The sequence below is a fragment of the Mus caroli genome, chromosome 4 (genome assembly GCF_900094665.2).
Source record: "Mus caroli chromosome 4, CAROLI_EIJ_v1.1, whole genome shotgun sequence".
NCBI lineage: Eukaryota > Metazoa > Chordata > Mammalia > Rodentia > Muridae > Mus > Mus caroli.
This window is the reverse complement of record NC_034573.1, coordinates 68,534,258-68,558,177: the sequence shown is the minus strand read 5'-3', so window position 1 is coordinate 68,558,177 and position 23,920 is coordinate 68,534,258. Positions and strand designations below refer to the sequence as shown.

Here is a 23,920-nt window from a genome sequence, read left to right as displayed (position 1 = left end):
AATTTTCTTTCTGAGTGTTCATATATGAGCATATCAGAGCTATCATGCATGGATCTTTATAAATATTATTACTTGATATAAAATCTTGGAAATAGGCCTGGTAGATGCTGAAGTAAGAACAAAGATATAAAAGCAGAAATTATTCCTACAAACATCTTCTGTGCCAACAGTATAAAGAGGTATTTTGCTTCATAGAAACATCACTTTACTGTTTATGGTGGTAATTTTTTTGCTGTGAAAAAAATTTTTGTATCCAGTCTTTGGCTACTTTGTGAGTTCTTTTTTAATTTCATGCTTCTCCACCCCTTTTCTTACATAAATTCAACCTCCTAATACTTGATACCAAAGGAAAAAAAAAACGGATAGATGGGAAAGGAAGTAACATTATCATTCGACTGTTTCCTGCTGAGTAGTGGCAAGGAGCTCCTTGGGGAAAGTTTGATCTTCGCCATCAGGATACCTAATTTGTTCTTATTATTCTTTGTGCATGACACTTTAATAAACAGCAACCAACAGCAGTCAATGAACAACCCAACAACAGCCAATAACTTTACCTCTTAGGGCCCTAGCATTCATATACCTTCTGAAAAATCCCCAGAATTCCAAATATCACACACTTGCAAAAACTGTGTAGAGACAAGAAATGATGCAGTTCCCACATCTGGAACAGAGCCACCAGGCATGGGCCTCCACAAGTATTGATGGCTGCTGTGGATATTAGGTTTATTTGTATAAATCTGGAGTTGAGGGTATGAATAATGTCTCAGCAAAATGATAAAACAGTGAGACTTTCAAGGCAGCCCTTTAGGTTGTGGGAAAGAACAATGAAAACATTAGTTCAAAATATATAATTTCCAACTATGTAAAATATAAGAATGTAATATGAATTGTATAAGGAGTGTCCCACATCTAAAGGAAGAGAGGCAGCTGTACTATGATCAAACTTATCAGAAATCTCCTAAGGAAGGAGATAAAGAGATTCAGGGAGTGGTGATCATAGGGCAAGATCCCACCCAACTAAGTTTGTTTATTTGATTGCTTATTTATGCTTTTTTATTTGATTGCTTGTTTATGCAGGCATTTTCCTGAATTCAAGGTCAGCTGGGACAGAGGGAGTCTAGGTTCAGATCCTGGTGTACTAGGAACAGTCATTTCAGTGTGAGATCCCACCCAGCTATCTTATTGCCTATGCTTATGCTTGCTGTCTCTTTCTAAGAATCAAGGGGCTGGTGTCATAGGATGTTGAATATGGAATAATTAAAGGAAACTAGGGTAATGACTGAAATTCTATGTAAATTTAAAACTATGCTTTTGATCTGCAATGTTGTTCTTAATGTCTGAGTAGTTCTCCATTATGTAAATGTACCATATTTTCTGTATCAATTCTTCAATTGAGGTACATCTGGGTTTTTCTAGTTTCTGGCTCCTATGAATGAAGGTGCTACAAACATAGTATGTTCTTGTGGTATGGTGGAGCATCTTTTGAGTATATGCCTAGGAGTTATACAGCTGTTTCTTCAGGTAGAACTATTTCCAATTTTCTGAGAAACTACTACAGAGTTGTTATACAAGTTTGAAAGGATCTGAAGGGGATAGGAACTCTACAGGAAGATCAACAGAGTCAACTGACCTGGACCCCTGTTAACTCTTAGAGACTGAGCCACCTACCAAAGAGCATACATGGGCTAGACTGAGGTCCCCAGCACATATGTAGCAGATGTTCAGCTCACTCTCCATGTGGGTCCACCAACAACTAGGAATGGATGCCGGCCCTAAGGCTGTTGCCTATCTATGGAATCTGTTCCCCAACATGACTGCCTTGTCTGGCACCAGTGTGAGAGGATGTACCTAGCCCTGTAGAGACTTGATGCTTCATGGTTGGGGGAAGACATAGGGGAGGACTCTCTCAAAGAAGGCAAGGGGATGGGAGTAGGATACTGTGATGGAAGTACCAGGAGGGGTTCAGTGAATAGGATAAAAATTAATTAACTAATTAAAAGAAAGGAAAAGGAATGATTAATCAAAGTTGCTTTTAAAAGGTTATGATTTAATATGGGATGCAGTCATCTTATGTAAAACAAACTCTAAATAACTAGGCTACTGAAAATAGAAATATTCCACACGATTGGGAAGGAATGGTGACGTTGTACTAGACACTGATCCACATCTCCAATGGTTAACATGGTGGAGGGAAAAAAAAGGCCATAAATATTGAACATCAAAATAGAGCACGGGGAATGAATATAGTCAAAGATCAGTTGCTGGGTAAAGAGAAGTACTTTGATATACAAGAATGAATTCAAGTTGATGATACGTCTATAGAAAAATGTAGCCTAAGGGCTTTAAGAACTTGGGACAAAGTTGAGGAGCCTGGATAAAGGTCAACCTCATTTTTGAAGATTATGCTAGGCTCTGGAGAAGTCTTTACTGTTTTTTGTTTGTATTTATTTGTTTGTTTTAACAGATTAGTCTCAGATGTTAACAAATTTGTATCAGACCCTGATACAAACAAGAGAGGTGTTGATAGAAACCTTGGTGTATGAAAATATAAATTGTTAGGACCTATGTAAAATATTAAGATCTGGATAAAATGTTAAGGCCTTGGAAAAGTGTTTCCTGGCTAGCCAGCCATTGTAAGGAAACATTCTCATGTACTTCTGCTGTTACTAGGAAACATTATATATTCAGTAATGTTTTGTACTGTTAGAACCTAGTGGGGAAACCCCCACTCAATTCCCGATTCCGCCTGCACCCAAAAAATCATGAAGGACCATCCTGATGTAATTACATGAGGACGTTTAATAACGGAGCTCCGTACCAACATGCATCCCACACAGGAGATAACGGATGTTGGCCCCGAGGCTCAAAAGCTAGGGATTTTTATGGGGTAAGGGGCTTAGAGGTGTGGAATTCAGCATAGCGACACACTATTGGCTTATTCAAACATTAACAGAAAGATTACATGTCAGCAAAAGGGCATCAGGACTTTGTTCCTGTGGGCTGGGGGCTTATCTTTGTTCACATAGTAACCAGTTGATGTATGACTTTACCCGGCGTCAAGGGGCAGTAGACAGAGGGGAGGTTCCAGCCAGGTGGTGTTGACCCAGACAAGATAGCCCTGCTTGTCCTTGCTTTTTTTTCATTTTTACAGTCAAGCTGTTCTTAGGAATGTCTTAACAACAACCCTGTCTGTTCTGCTTTGTTCTCGGCCCCAGGCAGCCTCTAGGCTCACAAACAACCAGCAATTTCTGAGTACTTTATATGACTTACAGGTCTTGAAATTTCATCTTTCTTTCAGTACCCTTGGAAATGAATAGCGAGCTGGGCATGGTGGCGCACACCTTTAATCCCAGCACTCAGGAGGCAGAGGCGGCGGATTTCTGAGTTCAAGGCCAGTCTGGCCTACAAAGTGAGCCCAGAACAGCCAGGGCTATACAGAAATCCCTGTCTTGAAAAAAAAAAAAAAAAAAAAAAAAAAAAAAAAAAAAGGAAACGAATAGCAATAGAAATCAGTAGAACTGTTTTGTATAGTTACCCACTTGCACCTGAACCAACCACCCAACAGCACTCCCTATATATAAGGTTTTATGGTATCTGTAGGAAGGCAGGACTCCCACTGGAGGAATAAGCACACTAACCCATTCACAAAATTTTCAACCCAAAATTTGTGATATCTAAAATTTGCAGGTACAAAAATAGAGCAGAGAATAAGGTAATGGCCAACCCATAAGTAGCCCAACTTGAGTATCATTCCATGGGTAAACCACAATCCCTGACAGTATTATTACTGATATTCTGTTATGTTTGCTGCCAGGAGGCTTACAGACAGGAGCTTAGCCAAACTGTCCTCTGAGAGGCTCTACCCAACAGCTGACTAAAATAAATGCAGATATACATAGCCATAAAGACAAACATTGGATGGAGATCAGGGACTCTTACGGAAGAGTTGAGTAAAGGACAAATCTGTTATTTCTACAGGATGTTATCCTATCTCATCATAAACTTGTTCCACCCTGTTAGCAGGCATATGCTCTTCAACTACTGGGGAATCTGACGGTGGTGATCTCAGAAGCCATGGCCACCCCTTCTCTAACTCTAGCTATGCATTTTGCTCAAGATTATCTCTTCTTTTGAAATAAGCTGTTTCATTAGATTGTTCTCGGGCTTTTCAGCTTTCTGACCTGACTGTCCTCCAGACTAGTTTCTTTCCACCTTTCTTCCTGTAGGAGGCTCTCATTTTTGTGTTTAGTCACTGGGACTGAGCCTTTTGTTCTCCCTTTTCCAGTGAGCCTCACCTTCCCAGCACTTTCACTTTCATACACATTTTTTTTCAGTTGCACCTCCAATTCTGCAACCTTTTCAGAAAAGAGCAGAGCAAAACCTTTACTTTTGCCATTTCAGCCACTATATTTGTTGTTTTCCAGGTCATACTATTTCTACCTGCAATTTTTCCAACTGCTCAGACATTTTAACTTTTTCTAAAACAGAATGTAGGAAAAAAAAGGAAAGGAAAGGAAAGGAAAGGAGGAGGAGGAGGAGGAGGAGGAGGAGAAGGAGAAGGAGAAGAAGAAGAAGAAGAAGAAGAAGAAGAAGAAGAAGAAGAAGAAGAAGAAGAAGAGAAAGAAAAGGAAAGGAAAGGAAAGGAAAGGAAAGAAAAGAAAAGAAAAGAAAAGAAAAGAAAAGAAAAGAAAAGAAAAGAAAGGAAAAGAAAAGGAAAAGAAAAGGAAAAGAAAAGAAAAGCTGTCTGAAAGTAAAACTAGGGATTTATCCCCAGTGGTTGCAGCTGCAATAAACTTTTTGCTATCCTCTTGAAAACATATAGACATTCTTTGTCTTCTGCCATTTCCTTTATAGCATTTAAAATCAAATATCCTATTATGCCTAGTCCTCCACCTTTGTACCACTAGTAACCATACTTTGGATAATTTGTTGGTTCTTCTTCCTCCTACAGTTCTTCTCAGCTTTTCTTCTACCCTTTCAACCTCCAAAAACTAGATAGGAGAGAAAAACAGGGTAGAGCAAAAAGTTTGATCTTCCACATCAGGATATCTAAGTTCTTCTTTTCTCTTTGTTCATGACTACTTAACAAAATGCAACCAACAACACATGAGCAGCCAAGAACTCTTATCTTGGGGCTCTAGCATTTATATACCCTCTTAAAAGTCCCCCAAATTCCATACATTTGCAGAAACTATCTGCAGCTGGCAAAATTCAAGCTCCTACTAGAGCACGAGGCAAATCATAGTTAGCTGCCACGGGCAATTAGAAGGATCCCCATATCCCATAACTGTGATTGAAACAAAAACAAACTTCCATAATATTTCTGTATTTTCAAAGAAAACAAAATTCTTACTGTGTCTTTGTGCTTGTTAGTTCTCTTGTCAAACTGACAGATTCTAGAATTATTTGGGAAGAGGTACATCAACTGAGAAAATGCATTTATCAGATTGCTTTCATGAAATTCTGTGGGGCATTTTCTTGATTAATGGTTGGTTCATTTTACTTCGGGTGGTGCTACCCCTTGGTAGATGGTCCTGGGTAATATAAGATAGCAGGTTGAATAATCCATGGAAAGCAAGCTAGTAAGTGACTTCCCTCCATTGTCAATGCTTCAATTTCTCCTTCCAGGTTCCTACTTAGGCTCCTGTCCAGACTTTCTTTCTTGATGGATTATAAGCTGTAAGCCAAGAGAAGAGAAACACTAATGTAAAACTTTTCATTTTCTAAGACAGTTGATGTTAAGCAAAGCCTGAAAATCATCTAAGATTTCTTGTATAAGTACTAAGAAATTATATTATTATTATTTATTATTATTACATACATATTGCACTTGCAATTGTCTGCATATGTGGTGTGCTTAGGAGAAAAAAAAAGATTTAACTATTTTTAGATACAAATTCTACTAGTAGCCTACATCTCCATTTCTCTTCCTTCTCTCCCCTTCCTCCATTTTCTTCATTTATGTTGTTCATTTTTGACAGTCTCCCTAATTAGCTCAAGCTAGCCTTTACTTTTACTAGCTATATAGTCATACTTTTGCATCATAAGTATTGGAATTGTAGGTGTGGTCCATCTTGCCCAGATCATTCTGTATTCGATATTAATATTCTTTCAAATGTTTTGTTTCTTTAAAAGATATGAATGAAGTCAATATTTCCTACCTTCACACATACATGATATAATACCATTGTATTAGAAATGGCCAAACTATCAGCCCAATTTGGGCTCTATTTCATGGAGGGTACCATAGGCTGACAGTACTACTGATGGTATATTGTTGTTACAGATAGAAGCCTAGCCTGGCTGTCCTCTTAGAGGCGCTACCCCAGCTGACCAAAACACATGCAGATACTAGAAAGCAACCATCAGACTAAGGTCAGGAACCCCTATGGAAGAGTTACTGGAAGGAATAGAGGAACTAAAGGGGATGGCAATCTCATGGGAATACCAACAATCTCAACAACCCAGACCACTAGCAGCTCCCAGAGACTAAGCCACCAACAAAGGAGTATAAACAGACTGGTTCAAGCCCCCACTCTGGCACATATTTAAGAGAGGACAGCCTTGTCTGGCCTCAGTTGGAGAGGGTATGCCTAATTCTGTGGAGACTTGAGACCCCTGAGGAGGGGGTTCCCCAGGGCAGAGGGAGCACCTTCTCTGGGGCAAAGGAGAGGGGGAATGGAATGATGAATTATGGGAGGGGGAACTGGGAGGGGCCAACATGAGGAATGTAAATAAATAAAATAATGAAATAAAATAAAATAAATCTATCCATAAAAAAGAAATGGTCAAACTATTATAAATGAATATTAGTAATTTTTCTTATAAGCAATTGCATAGTTAATTTTATTAACTTTGCCATATTAAATGAAAATGTTTCTTTATGTGCTAAGTTGTCACAATGAGATATTTAGAAAAATCTGCACATTTCAAATATTTTTGCCATCATTTTATATCATAGCCTTTGCAAAATTAAAAAAAAAGTCTGGATAATGCTATACTTCTAAATTGTGTATGTTACATTGCTTCACTGTGCTTTTGTGAACCCAGTGTTCTATGCAGAAATATAATCCAATAGACTTCATCAAACTAAACAACTTTTGGTAGTCTATGATGAATTACTTCATTTTATTAAATTATTTGGGCAAGATGATATTTTCCAAGCATTTCCATAAAATGATTGTCACAAGAAATAGACTTAAAAGTATTGTTTTCCCTCATAAAGTATGCTTAAAAAATATAAATAAAATCTTATAAAGGACCCAGATATGGTGGTTCCTGCCTGTAATATCAAAACTTGAAAGCTAAGGCAGGAAGATTGCCATGAATTTGAAAAAAATTGCCTTTCATAATCAGTTCTAATCCAGGCTAGAACATATAGCAATACCCTGTCTCAAAATAAAATAAAATAAACAAATCAAGTAACTCAAGAAACGTCAAGTTTAATAAAGTGTTTGCTATACAAACAATAGGGCCTAAGTTCACCCTGTAACACAAAGACCGAAAGGAGAGTTTGGTGGTAGACTTCTCATTCCAGGGCTGAGAAAGCAGATGGTTTTGGTCCCAGGGGCTTGCTGGACATCCAGCATAGATTAATCAATAAGCCATAGGACCCAGTAAGAGATCTTGTTTTATGAAACGAGAAAGACAACAGTTAAGAGTCTCCACAAGCCGGTGCACACACATGTACACATGCTCCCACATACATGGGCCTTAATACACACACACACACCCACACACACCACATACACACATATACACACTCATTAGAGACAAAAGAAGACATTTAAATAGACACTAATGAAATGCAGAGGATATTGGAAAATTCTTTGGGAATTTATGTTTAAAAACAACCACAGAACACATGAGAATTCCTAAAAGAAATGCATATATTCTTGAAGATATATGACTGAAAATTAAAATTAGTACATTTACACAGATAAACATAGTCTCTGTCTCTCCCTCTGTATCTTACTCATACACACAATTAAAACTCCTTCATATTAACAGTTCATTAATTTGACTAATTCCTTTTAAAATATGTAACCTATTAGTAAAATGAAATATTTATGATAAAACAGCAAATATAATGTGACAGGGAAATATTTTTGAAAAGTAGAATAAGAAAGACCCAAAGAAGAATTGCAAATCATTCTAAAAGTGAGAACAAGAGAAATAAAAGACAAGAAAAGAAAAAAAAAGAAATTTAAAAATAAAATAAGTTAAGCTAACTTTAAAGAGCAAAGTTCGAGGTGTTTTTCTAGCAGATGTCAACAATAGCCTTAATGCTCAAGTGATAAAAAGAGTGTGGTGCATAAGAGCACCTGAAGAGACAATGATCAGCCAGACAGAGCCCCCATCTGGACACAGTCCCACTGACAGATCAGACGACCTGACACAAATATATTTCCCCAATCTGACAAAGATGACTGCAGACATCATCAGAGAGCAGGACTAACCATGAAGCTGACTGCAGTTAGGAAAATAATAAAAGTAAGATCTGACAGCTGTTTCACATCATACGGAAAGTCCAGCTGCATGGAAGCAATAACTATAAATAAGTGTGGCCTAGAGTCCCAGGTAGTTGGGTGGCTGAGGCAGGAGAAATTTACTAGTTCAAGAGTCTGAAAGCCTTATAGAGAGCATGGCAGGACACCTTCTTAATGACAAAATTGACTAAATATAGAAAATCCACATTCTAATAGGCCACAAAACACTCCCCCAAATAAAATCCCACTATTTTTTTTTCCTGGTTCCACATGGGGAAAAAATCTTAAATGGGTAATTAAAGAAAAAGGAGTAATTCAAGTTTAATTTTTATCTTTTAAAGACTACTAAAGTTGTAAAGATCAGAAATTCCTTTCAAAGTCTTTAAGACTTTATAAGGAGCAGAACAAAATAATGGAATTCTCATAAACTAATAAAGATTAATATTCAGACTTAAGAAATTCACAGTTCCTAAGACATCAAACACCCTGAAGGAAGACTAGGATATGAAGGACTGTGTAGAGTGAGCAACAGGAGCTGCTGCTGGTCTGGGAATATGCCTCCCTTTAACAACCATCAAGCTTAGCTTTGCAATGCTTGTGACAATGATCAACAAAAAAAAATGCAAGGGGATCATCTGTCATTAGCAAGTAACTGCTTCAACATATCAATATCCTCAAACAGACATATGTTCAGTGTACCATTTGACACAGTAAAAACCTAAAGCCATCCCATTATATAATGTTGAAGATCCATAAGCCCAGCATGTGAGAGATGGGGAGAACATCAGGATTTCAGAGGCTAAAAAAGACTGCTCTTAAAACAAAACACATGAAAACATCCCTAAGAGTTCATAAAAGGGATTCATGGTAGAGTGGTCACACAATACAATATGCAATAGTTACAACGATTGAATCATTGTCATGAGGTCACATATCAAAACAGAGTATAGAGTAAAGCAAACAGTTTTCAGAAAGACGCACAATATGCTTTACTCGTATGCAATGCACTTGAAAATGGACATGCTAGGTCTGTAAATATGAGTAAGCAATGGATGCTCATAAACTGATGCCAAAGTGGGAAGGAGTCAAATGCAGTTTTCCATGTCACTATGTTGTCTGAATGCTTACTAATAGCTGAAGCACGTGTAGAAAATATTAAGATGTGCTCAGGCTTCCTAAAGCATCCATGGTGATTTGTTACACTATTCATTAGAGCTATAGATTTTTAAATATTTAACAAATACTTTGGAAGAAAAGGTGAAGTGAACTTTATGAGAATCAAATACTAGCAAATACAATAAGTGAGTAGCCTAACTCAAGATTGGCCTAGACTTCAAGGTCAAGACACCACCATTTGTTGTTTTCTCCCAGCCCTTTCAGGACTCTCTCAACACTGTTCCTGTTTTCAGTTTGAATTGTTCAACCCAATCAATCTTTGGCTCCAGCCTCATATATCACATGTCAATATGTGTGATGTACTTACTACATGGTTCTTTGTTTCTTTCCTCAAGCCTAGCAAGTTTTATAAAAACAAAACAAAAATCCCAAAATAAAAAAAATCAAATAAACAAAAACAAAACCCCCCAAAATCCACTGGTTTCAGCAGGTGTCTTTAGTCCAATATAGCATTCATTTATATTCCTTTACAGACCATTCCCTGGCCTCTATGCTCAGGTATATTCCTAGCTCTTAAGTAGTTGTAGATCGTACTTACTCTAGAATACTACAAGGCTGTTAGATGAATCCCAGCCATATTATTTTACCATGGTAATACCAAACATAACAAGGAGCAAAAGAAGCCCCTTTCTCAATAACTGTTCCCATGGCTGTCCTGATGCATTGTAGTTGCTGACAACCTGACCCCAACAGAAAGTGTGGACTGTCCTTGTCTTCAAGATGGGGCAGCAGGAGTGGCAACAATGACCAGGGCAAAGCTTCCATTCTCATGTTTAATGAAAGCACAGATAGAACACAAATTTATATCGCTGATAGATTTTTAACATTGAAAAAAATTACATGGAGAGAACAAAACTAGAAAAGAAGAGAGAAGAATGAAAATAGATTTTAAAAGAGTCACAATTGTGGCTAAATTTCTCTCCTTATTTTCGTATCCCATCAATACTGTTATATGTTTGTGTAACAAGTTATTTCATGATGTTAAAAAAATGTAGGTCTGCAGACAGAATCAATCTGCAATTTTTCTTGTAATGAACAGTGAGTTTTCTCTGAGTTGGTAATGGGATTCGATTCTATTGTCAGAATGGCAGTTCCTTATAATTCCAAGACAGCCGTTTCCTAATGCCCAGAGATCATGTGTCTTGGAATGGGTAAGACAGAAAGGACTGCTATATTACTGATTTGTCTGAAAATTTCTTCACATTTTGCTTTTCAAGATCTATTAAAATTTAATTATTTAATTTGCATTATAGGAATAATAATCACAGGTTAGTAGTAAGTAGTTTGCATTGGCATGAGCTAATCCTTTGCCCAAATATTTAAATATACAGTTGCATAGAACCAGCATAGGACAGTAAAACCAGCAACAGGAGAACAATGAAGCAATTGTAGAGTTAGAAGTATGACAACTAGTGTGGTCGTTTGAATAGGAGTGGTCCTCATACACTTAACTGTTTGAATGCTTGGTTATTAGGTAGTGGCATTATTAGGAGTTAAAGCTTTCTGGGGTGGGTGTAACCTTGATTGAGGAATCAATTCACTGTAGGTGGGGTTTTAGGTTTCAAATGCTCAAGCCAGGCCCAATGTCTCCCTATCCCTGCCACCTGCCAATCCAGATATAGAACTCTCAGTTACCTTTCTAATACCATGTCTGCTTGAGTGCTGCCATGCACCCCACTATGATGATAGACTAAATAGATGAACTGTAAGTCAGCCCCAACTACATGTTTTTCATTATAAGAGTTGCTGTGGTCATGGTATTCCTTCACAGCAACAGAAATTCTAAATAAGACAACTGATCCAAAGGATAGAATTTGGTGGTCACAAATTCTGGGTTCCAGGTCTAGTGAAACTTTGAGCATTTGGTTGTTCCTTCTAAGTTTACTTAAAATCTGAAGATGGTGAAGAAGGACAGACAGTGTTCATTTGATGGAGAAATGTGAGTATGAATTGAAACAGTGTGTATAACAAGCAGCAGGCCAGAAGTAGAGGCTCAGGAAATAGTGGCATTTATTTCCACCTGCTCTATTTCCCCTAAGCTCTATTAAATGTGATCACTTAGTAAATATGTGGGCCAATTCCAAGCAGACTTTCAGATAGAGTAGTAATTGTCACAAGCTCTAATGCTCAAGGATGTGGCAAATATGGTGAATACCATTATTTGAAGAGGAACCATAGCTGTGGGTTTATAGTAGGGTCCAATTCTCATTTGAAATTTTTTTTTCTCGTTGATGCAGGGATGGTTTATTTATTTATTTTTATTAGGTAATTTCCTCAATTACATTTCCAATGCTATCCAAAAAGTCCCCAATACACCCCCCCCCCAGTCCCCCACCCACCCACCCTCACCCCTTGGCCCTGGCATTCCCCTGTACTGGGGCATATAAAGTTGGCAAGTCCANTGGGNCTCTCTTTCCAGTGATGGCCNACTAGGCCATCTTTTGATACAAATGCAGCTAGAGNCAAGAGCTCTGGGGTACTGGTTAGTTCATAATAATGATCCACCTATGGGGTTGCAGTTCCTTTAGCTCCTTGGGTACTTTCTCTAGCTCCTCCATTGGGGGCCCTGTGATCCATCCAATAGCTGACTGTGAGCATCCACTTCTGTGTTTGCTAGGCCCCGGCATTGTCTCACAAGAGACAGCTATATCTGGGTCCTTTCAGCAAAATCTTGCTAGTGTATGCAATGGTGTTTTTTCTACCTAGAACAAACCTTTACATATGACCACTATAACACAGTGACCTGAGCTCATCACTGCCTGTAATTATCTCAGACACAGTTTTGAGTGGCTAATACTTCAGTAGCCCACATTATCCAAGAAAATAATTCCAATAAGTAAATAGTCTGCATCTAATAGTTTCCCGGCACAATTATAATGAATATGAGCATATCTTTGTTATTAGTTACTTTTTCTATCATTGTAATGACAAAAATAGCTTAAGGCAGAAAGGTTTTACCTGGGTTTACAATTTGAAGGGATTCATTTCATCATCATAGAGAAGTCATAGCAATAGGAGCCTGAGACAGCTGATCACACTTTTATTTAAGTCATAACATTTCTCTTTATTCCTTTTTGAATAATTTACAAGTATTATTCATAAATGCTGTTTCCTGATCAAGGAAGTAAAAGCGAAAAGGGAGAATGGACTGATAGTTTTGATAAGAACTTAGAAAAATCAGGTTTATGTGTGACACTCCTCTAAGACACCAAAGGCTAAACCAACAACATTGTAATATCCTTTCTGGTGGGGAACGTTTGCTCAACTTAAGCGTTGTAAGGAAACCTTCCTCTCTCACTCTCGTCAGTGCTCGCTTTGCTTGTTCTCTCTGAACTTTGTTTATTTTCATTAAAAAAAAAAAAAAACAGCTCTCACAGTAAAGGTTTTTATTTTCCTCCAGGATATTTTAACCCATTTGCATGGGGAATAGTGCCTAGAAAACCATTGGCAATTAAATTATAATGCAAAGAAAGTATCAGAAAACCTCAATCTTTTGTGGTTTCATATTGTTCATCTTAACTAACTCATGATGTCTGGGATTACAATAAATATATGTACTATTGCATAATTGTGGGACACCTAAAAGGTCCTGAACTGGTGTTTTGAAATGGAAAGAGAATGATAGAGTGGGAGCCATGGGAAATATGCATTGTATAAGTTTATCACTCCCAGCAGTCCAGTGCCTCAAAGTCCTATACCACCATCCACACCCCAAGACCCCTTTATGCTCTTTGCATAGGAGTAGGTAATAACATTTATCAATTTCACTTCTTATACTTTTTATGAATATTTTGTTATTTTATATTTTATTTTATGTATTCATTAATATTTTATACATGAATGCAGTGTATTCATATCCAACCTGTTTCCCCCAAATGAGAACTCCCATTTCCCCCATTTCAAACCTCCTGTATTTCCACATACATTTCTTCATTTCCTCTTCTTCCTTCTTTCCTCTTTCTCATTTCCTCCTCTCCTCTTTCCTTTCCTCTCCCACCTCCCTAGTTCCTAAATCCAGCATCAATCTTTTTAGCTGTCATTTCTCCTTTACCTCTGTAAACCCCAAATTTACAAAACAGTAACTTTTGTCTCCCCAGGCTTCTACTGTTGTGGCTTCTTTGACTCTTAATTCCTTCCTGATTCCCAAGTACAGATCTTTACCATATGAAATATATGGAGACATGTTATACAACAATATATGCAGATAACATCTTCAGACACAAATATTAAAAGCAAACAATTTTCTAAGAATTACTAGAAAAGGCACTAGGTGCTGCTGTGACTGGGAGTTGGTGTGATGTTATGGAGGGATGCTGGTGAAATTCAAAGCTCTCCTTGTATTTCTGTTTATGAACATGTATACTTTGTTTCCCTTTATTTAGCCACATTTCAGACTCAATTAAACCATGATTTGATATATCAGCTGCCAATTTTGTTATTCTTCTACTTATTGTTGGCATACCTTGTTAGAAATGGTATTTAAATACAAAACAAAACAGACATGTTTGGAATGGTACATAGTGACATTAATTCCCAGCCTGCTCTGAACATTTATTCAGAGTGTAGTCCCCTCCCATTCCATTTTCCCTACATCTCTGGCCACGGAACTATCCTCAACTCAGTGTGACTGGGGGATCCTTAGATAGCAGGACACTCGTTTTATGTACCCACAGAACTGTTTCTTTGTCCCTTTCCACTAATCCCAATAGAAAATGCTAATGTCCTGGCAGAAACGGAACACAGGCAGAGTGCGAGGCATTGCAGTTTTACTAGACAGAGCCAGAAAATAACCCTTTCACCATAAATATAGAATCTGGTAGGCCTAGTGTGAGTTCTAGGTACCTGGGGCCTCACCAAATGGTAGTCCTATTTTCCCTCTGACTTCTGTACCTGGTCCACATGGCCTGGCTTTATGCCTCTGCTTCCTGCTGAGACTTGAGCTGTTCACTGAGTTCCAGCACTGTGGACACAGGCTTTTCACGTTGCTCCACTCCTCAAAGACCTTTCCCCTGGGGAGAAGAAAAATGCTCCAAGTTCTTGCTCTCTCTCCTTCCTTGCTGCTGACATTTGCTGACTTCCCCACAACTGGCTCCACTCCTGTCTGAACACAGACTCCCAGAGGGGTATCAACCATGCAGTCTTAAATACATCCCGGTGGGAGAAAGTAGCTGAGCCAATGTGTTCAGTTTCATCTGTCAGCATGCAGGAAGGGAACAGAGAGTGTTCTTATCCCCTTCAAGTGTTGTGTAACCACAATCTGTGACAAATTTCACACAGAAAAGGAATCTGAAACTCATGTGAAAGGCTGAGACAAAACTCAATGGGATAATTATGCATCCCTTAGTTCTACACTACTTTACCACATTCCTGATGTACAGGATGCAAATTGTTATGATATATTCTCATTTCAAATATTTTTCCACTTCAACATAAGTCTCACCACTCCTATATAACAATTAACATATCAGTTACTCACTATAGCAAACCTGTATTCAGAGGCCAAGAAGGGAGAGCCACATGGCTAGTTTTAACCTTTCATTTAACATAAGCTACATTGTGTGTCTAATTGTAGACCCAAGACCTTAACCAGTCTTTTTCAAATAGTCCTTAATATTTGAAGTTCATTAGATTATTCTCCCTACTCCTAAATGTTGCCAGATTCTCCCCACATTCCCAACCATCCAATCACCCACAGCATTTGTTTCTGTCTTTCTAAAGAAAACAAATTAACAAACCACAAGAAACACACACCATACACAGATACACACCACAAAAAGCACAAAATCAGAAACCAAATTTTACAAGCAAAAGCATAAGAACAACACGCAAACCAAGCAAGGTATATGACACATAAAGTCCACAAAAATATTACTGAATTCATTTTGTGTTACTCATCTACTTCTGAGGATGGGACCTACCCTAAGGTGTAGTAAATATATCCCATGAGACTCCATTAGAGAAGACCAATGTTCCCTTTGCATGAAGGGACCGATTGCATAGAACTTTTGGGGTAGGGGTGGGAACCTAGGTCTACTTCTCCTTTGCAGCACTTGGATCCTGTCTGGTCTGAATCTATGCATGCTGCCAAGGTCCATGTGAGATCACAGGGATATTAGTCCTATTGTGGCTGGAAGTGTCCTTAGTATAATCTATCCTTGTTGGCTTTTATTCCTAAGAGTAGCCTTACATGCTTCCTCTTCCACATAAGTCCCCAAGCCTTGAGGGGAGGGTTTGATGAAGACATTCCATTTATGACTTAGTGCACCAATATCTCTCATTCTGCACATTTGTCTGTTTGTTGGTTTTAGTTTTAGTTTCTGGGGATTTTCAATGGAAAAAGTGTGGGAGTACAAACCTATGACTATAACATGGAACAGAGATACAGAAGAGGGCTATGAGCAGAGATTTATGAGAAATGAGACGTTAGAGGAAAACCCTTCAAAAAGTTTTTTTTTTTTTAAACTCTAGCTAGTGAAATCTTAGATGGTTATATTTAAAAACTTCTGATATAATCCAGGCTCCCAGTGAATGGCCTTGCCTTTTCTGAATGTGGGTTGTCTATGCACCACAGCGACACAACATTCCAGAAAGGCCTATACCAAGAATCCTACAACATGCTGTGGAAATTGTGCAGTAGTAAGAAAATATAATCTGGTAAATTAGGTGTGACCAAAACAGGTTTACTTTTCAATGGAAGAGCTTATGCACTCCTGCATGCATGCTTGTTTAGTTTTCATCCTGAAATCTCAAGAGGTTCCTTTGACATGTGAATCCAAAATGGGAGCATAAAAGTTGTTCAGGGTCCCCTGGAGTCAGAATTGTTTTCTCATCTGTCTTTAGTCCCTGTTAAGACTTAGATGAATTACTTCTTCCAAACTTAAAATTTTATTGTAACCATCAGTTAACAGAAGCAACAGTAAAGACTTGGTCTTTTTTAATTCATTGGTCACCTGTGTGTATGTATATATATATATGTATTATATGAATGTGTATATGGATTCATGTGTTTGCTCTTCATATATCCACTAGTCTTATTGTAATTTATACTCAAACTATAAATATTGAAAAATCACAAAAGCATACTGTACTGGCTATTTTTGTGTCAACTTGACACAGCTGGAGTTATCACAGAGAAAGGAGCTTCAGTTAAGGAAATGCCTCCATGAGGTCCAACTGTAAGGCATTTTCTCAATTAGTGATCAAGGGGGAAGGCCCCTTGTGGGTAGGACCATCCCTGGGCTGGTAGTCTTGGGTTCTATAAGAGAGTAGGCTGAGCAAGCCAGAGGAGGCAAGCCAGTAAAGAACATCCCTCCATGGCCTCTGTATCAGCTCCTGCTCCCTGACCTGTCTGAGTTCCAGTCCTGACTTCCTTTGGTGATGAACAGCAGCATGGAAGTGTAAGCCGAATAAACCCTTTCCTCCCCAACTTGCTTCTTGGTCATGATGTTTGTGCAGGAATAGAAACCCTGACTAAGACACATACTATGTCTTAACTGTTCAATCATAATCACAGTCTAACACAGGTACTGCTCATACTCCTATTTTATGCATTATCACATTAAGGCTTAGGAAAGTAAATCAACAATGCATTCAGTAAGTGATAGAGCAATCTTCAAATTACCTTAGTATTTGAGAAATTTATCTATCCTATTTAAATGAAGGTATCATACTCTGCTATTAAATTTTGATTTACAGTGAAAACTGGGGATGGAATTTTATACTTGCTTTTAAACAGTGCATGCATTATTAGATGCATGTTAATATATTCTTTAGTATACTTATAATGATCATGTTTCATGGCAGAGAGGGGTCTATTTTACTTCTTTTTTATGTTTTCAAAACAATTTTCCTTAAATATTTTTCTTTTTTTAATTTTTTTATTGGGTATTTTCCTCATTTACATTTCCAATGCTATTCCAAAAGTCCCCCATAACCCACCCCACTCTACTACCCACCCACTCTCACTTCTTGGCCCTGGTGATCCCCTGTCGGGAGGCATATAAAGTTTCTACGACCAATGGGCCTCTCTTTCCACTGATGGCCAGCTAGGCCATCTTCTGATACATATGCAGCTAGAGACACGAGCTCCAGAGGGTACTGGTTTGTTCATATTGTTGTTCCACCTATAGGGTTGCAGTTCCCATTTGCTCCTTGGATACTTTCTCTTAGTTGAAGGTTCATTTACAGTATTCCAGAATATCAAGGCATAGTCTGAATATACTGACAGAGAAACCCAAAGCGTGCCATCCCTAAATAGCAGTTTTCTTTTCTTTAAACTTTACTTTTTAATTGAGTTATAAAGTATTTGTTGTTCTTGTGACGTTTTAATGTACACATAGTTTAGGCTAATCTCTCCACATTTATCATTCTTTTCCATTTCTATGTCCATCCTTCTCACTTGAAACTTCCACCTTTAGTACTTACTCTTCCATTTCCATGTTTTTAATACGTGTAATCATCCTAGTTAATGACTCTTTTACATTCTCAGTGGCCCCTTTCTAGTGTCCTGGACTCCATATATACTTACTGCCACATAACTATACATATATAAAAATTAGGAGGTATGATCTATATATAATAAACAGGTGGTTTTCTTTACTGTGCCTGGGTTGAATTATTTAATATATTTTCCAGTTCCATAATTTTTTCCTGTAGATTATAAATTTAATTTTTCTTTGTGGCTGAATAAATTTCACTTTATAAATGAAACATATTTTCATCATCCTTTCATCTGTTGATGGGCATCTAAGTTCTTTCTATTTCTTTGAAATGTAAATAAAACAACAATAAACATCTATGTACAGGTATCTCCGTGGTAGAGTTTGAGGTCCTTTGGGTATATGCGAAGGAGTGATAGAGCTTTGCCATATGGAAAGAAATTTTCCTTTAGCTTTTGTGTTTTGAAAATAATGTTTTATTTGAGAATTTCATACATAAGTAAACTGTATTTACATCATTTTCACTTCTGCTACCTCCCTCAAACACTTCCTGTGTGTCCTCATCAGCCACTTGAAAGTCATAACTCTTTCTGCTGTATTTAGTTGATTGTGTGTGTGTGTGTGCATATGTGCCCACTTAAGACTGGGGCCTTGTCCTTGATAAACAATAACAAAATAGTGAGAAAATGTTTCTCCTTCTCTTGGCAGCCACTGCCTGTTTGCAGGATTTTTATTTAAGGGTGGGGCCTAACCATAAAGTTGGAAGTTGCTGAGAGCAACATACCTGTATTTTCCAGAAGAAACAATCACACAGCACTTGTTCTGCTCCTTGGGCTCATAAATGGTTTCATCCCATCTTCCATGACATTTCCTGAGCCCTGGGTTTAGGGATGTATTATAGATATCCCATTTGTGTCTGAAAATGCCACAGTCATTTATTTGGCTCATTTTGGCTAGATACAGATCTCTGCTTTTTTTTTTTTTTTTTTTTTTTTTTTAGCAAGCTTCCTTGATGAGAGGTGAGAGGCATATTTACCTATAAATGTAAGAATAGGTACTTAAACAGTAGCTGAAAACTATAGTTTTTTAATAATATGGTAGTAGTAGTTTCATCTTTAGTCTCTTCAATCATGTGGTCTTGGCTAGGTTTACAATAGTAGGCATTAGTTCCTGTCAGTCTTGTGGCCTTTCTTTTCTTTCTTTCTTTTTTTTTTTTTTTTTTGGTTTTTCGAGACAGGGTTTCTCTGTGTAGCCCTGGCTGTCCTGGCCCTCACTTTGTAGACCAGGCTGGCCTCGAACTCAGAAATCCGCCTGCCTCTGCCTCCCGAGTGCTGGGATTAAAGGCGTGCGCCACCACGCCCGGCATGGCCTTTATTTTCAATTAGACAGATATTGGTTACCCCCAAGATAGGAGTGTCATGGCTGAGTCAGTGTAGATATCTTGACTGTTGTTGTAGTATAGGCATTGACTTCATAGTTAAGGATAAAAGAAACCCAAAGTAAAGCAACCAGTTTCTTGACTAAAAGCTAGAAATGTCATTTGTACTCCTAGTAGTTTCATTATTTATGCACACCAAAGATCTAAAGGTGCTTTGGAGCTGTGACCTCCATTCTGATTTTAAGAGGTTCAAAGATCTTTAGGGAAGGAGAATTTAGCTATGAAGACCTCTTAAAAGAAAACTTCTGGTCAAGCGAATAGAAAATTTGGCCTAGGTAACAACCCAATATTCCAGTGGGGCCAAGTCAGTCTGCTCTATTTTAGGAATTTGATGACTTGGGGCAATGACCTCCATTGCCTTCCTCCTTCATTACCTGTGTGACTTTTCATAGTAGCAAATTGAGTAAGATTGTGAAATTGTTTATCATCAAAAAGTTTAAAGAGAGAGCCACCACCTGAGGTAGAATAAAGAGAAATATATTCCTGTCTTTGTGTGTGTGTTTCTGAACATATCCACTTTACAAAAGAAAAGATTACCTTGTCCAGAAATACAATTTCAAATTTTCCAACTCCATTTTTCACAGAAATATTTGTAAAGACAAAATCAATAACTGCAAAGTCCTTTGAATAAGCAAAGAATCAATGTTGTCTCTTCCTGCCAGTATACAAAATAGCTGGAAGTGTTGCAATACTTGATTGTTTTGAAACCACTAAAATAGGTAGTATGATACTTGTTGGGTAATAGCCTCAAGGAATGAGAAATTTTATTGTTTTTAAAACACAAAATCCCAAACATTCAATGTTCTAATTAACAGTGAAGACTAGGGAATTACAAGATTGGGTACAAGCCTGCTAGCTCAGAGAGGAAGAAAAATCATCCAGCTGACCTTCCTACTCCACTGATGTCCCAAAAGAAAAATCCCTTTCTCCTTCTTCATGCTGTCCTAAATACCCTTTAACTCAAAGTTCCTCCTTTATCTTCCCTGGGTTTTCTTATGTTAACTCTCAACTGGTTGCTTACTTGGCCTTTTGACCTATGATTGACTTTATTTAATCCTTTGATTAAAGATAGTGCTAGAGCTGAGCCGCACCACAACAAGAAACAATTTTCTAGTACACAATTTCACCATGTTATCAAGTATCCTACGGCACTTTTGGATTAAAGGTGTGTGCAAAGGCTGAGCCATGCCACAACAAGAGGCATTTTTTTTTTTCAGTATACGATCTCAGGGTTCACATTATGATCAGATATATCCTGCAACAGACTTAAGTACTGGTCAATATACCTGAGCAATGAAGAATTGCTTAGCTCTAGTCTGACCATTCTGCTCCACCTGCAGAAATAATATGCTAGGGTATCAAAGACAGCCCACACTTCTTCCAGTCAACTTCCCTCATATACACATAGCTGTAACTTGCTAGTAGCTAGTAGCTATCTAAATATACATGTGTCCTAGCCCCTCTAAATGTCCTCAACCATTATTTCACAAAGAAGGTTGAGTGCTCCCCCTCACTCTTTGAACAAAGCAGTCTTATCCTCTTGAAGTTGAGTCTTCCTGCTTTTCTGCCTCATTTTTCTCATAGTCCCAACACTAAAATACACACACATAAGTTAATGGAATAAAATGGAGGAACTGGATCTACATCCACACATATCTATATACATCTATTTTTGATTTTTTGAAACAGATTCCTAAAATATTTATTGGAGGTAAATAAACTGTTTAAACTGTTTTAAATTGATCCTTGTAAAACTTAATATCTACCAGTAGCAAAAGAAAACTAGATTCTTATTATTTACCGAGTAGAACATAAGATTTAAAGTTCTGAAATTGTTGTAGCTAAATTAAAAAAAAAACAACTTCAAATTATAGCCATATGTAAGAACTTTTGGAAGACACTTCAGTTTTCAGAATATAAAGTAAACAAGCAATACAATTGGAACCTTGTGAAATTAAATAGCTTCTGTAAGTATAGAAAACAATTACTTGAGTGAAGATACAGGCTATAGAGTGGGATTAAATGTTTGCCAATTATATGTCTGGCAGAGGATTCATATCTAGTTTACACACAAAACTTAGCGAGGGAGAAAGAGAGAGAGAGGGAGGATGAGAGAGAGAGAGAGAGAGAGAGAGAGAGAGAGAGAGAGAGAAACAGTACAACCAAAACTCTAAAATCAAATGCACAGAGAGATCTCAAAAGAAGAAATAGTCAATAAATACTTTTAAAAGTTGCACACCATTTTAACCATCAGAGAAATACAAACTAAAACTATGATTCTGTCTCACTCAAGTCATCAGGATAGCAAAGAACAACAAGAACTGGCCTGGAGAAAGGGCAGTCCTCAGCCATTGTTGGTGGGAGCATAAAGTGGTTTAGCTGCAGTGTAATCAGTGGAGACGTTTCTCAGAAATCTAAAAATAAACAGCTCATATTTTCTCTTATGTGTGAATCCTTGATCAGGTTTTCTTCTGGTTGCTGGAAGCAGCTGTCAAAGACAGGGATGGATACAGGGAAAGTAAAAAGTAACCACTGGAGACAGCCTGGAGCAGGTGAAGGAGCAGGACACATAAGCCTTTGTGCCTCCTTCGAGAGCCCAAAAGACCAACCAAGACCCGACTCTGATGCAATCACATTAAGGTCTCTATTACAAACTGGAGCTTGGACTTAGTCACTGCTAACCTGCAGGGTTAGTTTGGTGAAGTAGGTCCGAACTTTCATCCGGACAAGGTTTTATAGAAAATGGAAGCAAGCAAGGGGTTGTCCATCCTGGCAAGCATTTAATAGAATGACTGTTGTAAGCCAACAGGTGGATGCTCTGAAGCAAGACCAGTTAACAATCACAAAGGGTCTGAAAGTACATCCGAAACAATCAGACTAATCTTTGATAAACCATTGCTAGGAAGTAGCTAGGGAGCAACTCTGGGGTATGGGGCAAGGGCAAGTTGTGGGATCCTTCCTGGTACTTGAGTGCAGCTTGGGTTCAGCTGTAGGTCAAGATCTCAAGCTCCCTGCCACCCTTTTTACTTTTAAGATGAAGTCTGGTCCCAAGACGGAGTAGGACTGGCCTTTCAGTGTAAAGGGGGAAAGGTAGAAATGAGGATGTTTAAGTGACTATGTGAGTAGGAGATAATTCAGATAGATTGGGAGAGATGAAGAATCTATGGTGTCATGGGTATCGAGAAAAGCCACAGGGAGAACTCTGCATATATACACATGCTCACACACATGAAAAGTGTATGGGTAGAGATCATAGGACAATTTTGAAGAGTTAGTCCTCTCCTTCAACCATGTAGGTTCCAACAATTGCATGCAAGTTTTATGATCAGGCTTATGCAGTGTTTTTATCTGCTGAGCTATTTCACCAAGCCCACAATATTCATTCTTTTAGTTCAATAATTATAGAGATCTTTCTACCTTTCATTGTGATAAGGTAAGATGATATCAACCTTCAAATTTTATACTGAGTATAAAAGTTTCCACGATAGAGGTTTATAAATTCCTTAGGATGATTTATTGTCCTCATAATAAGTTTTCTTTGTGTCTCACTATGATCTGTTTTAAAGAAAGATAGCTGCTGAAAACAGATTCTGAATTGTTTAGATGGAATGTTCTGTGGCTGTGTAATGATTCCATTTCTACTATCATGTCGTTTAGTTTAGATGTTTCTTTCTTTAATTTTTTTTGTGCAGATTACCTGTATATTTGTACCAGAGTGATATTGAAGTCTTCCATTTTGTTTGGTGTTAAAGTACGACTGTATTTCTTGTAATATTTATTTGATGAGTCTTGATATATTGATATTTGATGTGTAATTTTTAGAACTATAGTGTCTTTTGATAGAAGATTATTATAAGCAGAAGAAAGTAATCTTTAATTTTATCTCATATGTTTAATTTTACTTGGAATCTAGTTTGTCAAGTAGGACAATGACATCTGTTTGATTCCTACTTCCATTTACTTGGAGCACTTTTTTTGGTGTTGTTTCAAACGGTCACTTTAAAGGCTCATTTGGTTTTTATAACTAGATGCATTTCATCAAGAAAACAAACAGGAACACTTTGCTGCTTAATAGATTGTTTCAATTGGTGAGATTGAGGTCATTGATATACAGAGTGATTCTTTTTAAAAGTATGTATTAATTTCTGTCATGGTGCTAATATTGTAGTATTTGGTGTATTCCTATTCTGTTGCAAACTGTGGTTTATTCTTTGTCTTTGTCTTCTGGATGTTTCTGCTTCTCATTATTCTTCAAGTACATTATGTATGGCTTGCCTATTGGCTATGAATTCCTATAGCTCTTTTTTTTTTTTTTTTTTTTTTTTTTTTTTTTTTTTTTTTTTTTTTTTTTTTTTTTTTTTTTTTTTTTTTTTTTTTTT

At 37.6% G+C, this 23,920-nt stretch overlaps 1 long non-coding RNA gene across 1 annotated transcript in view; it reads right to left on the bottom strand.

Annotated features, from left to right (window-relative positions):
- Positions 1-5,433: 5,433 nt before the first annotated feature.
- Positions 5,434-23,920, bottom strand: part of LOC110293773 — a 90,033-nt gene continuing 71,546 nt past the window's right edge. Inside the window, exon 3 of the long non-coding RNA XR_002377846.1 lies at positions 5,434-5,677. This is a non-coding gene — a long non-coding RNA (uncharacterized LOC110293773). The remainder of the gene's footprint in view (positions 5,678-23,920) is intronic.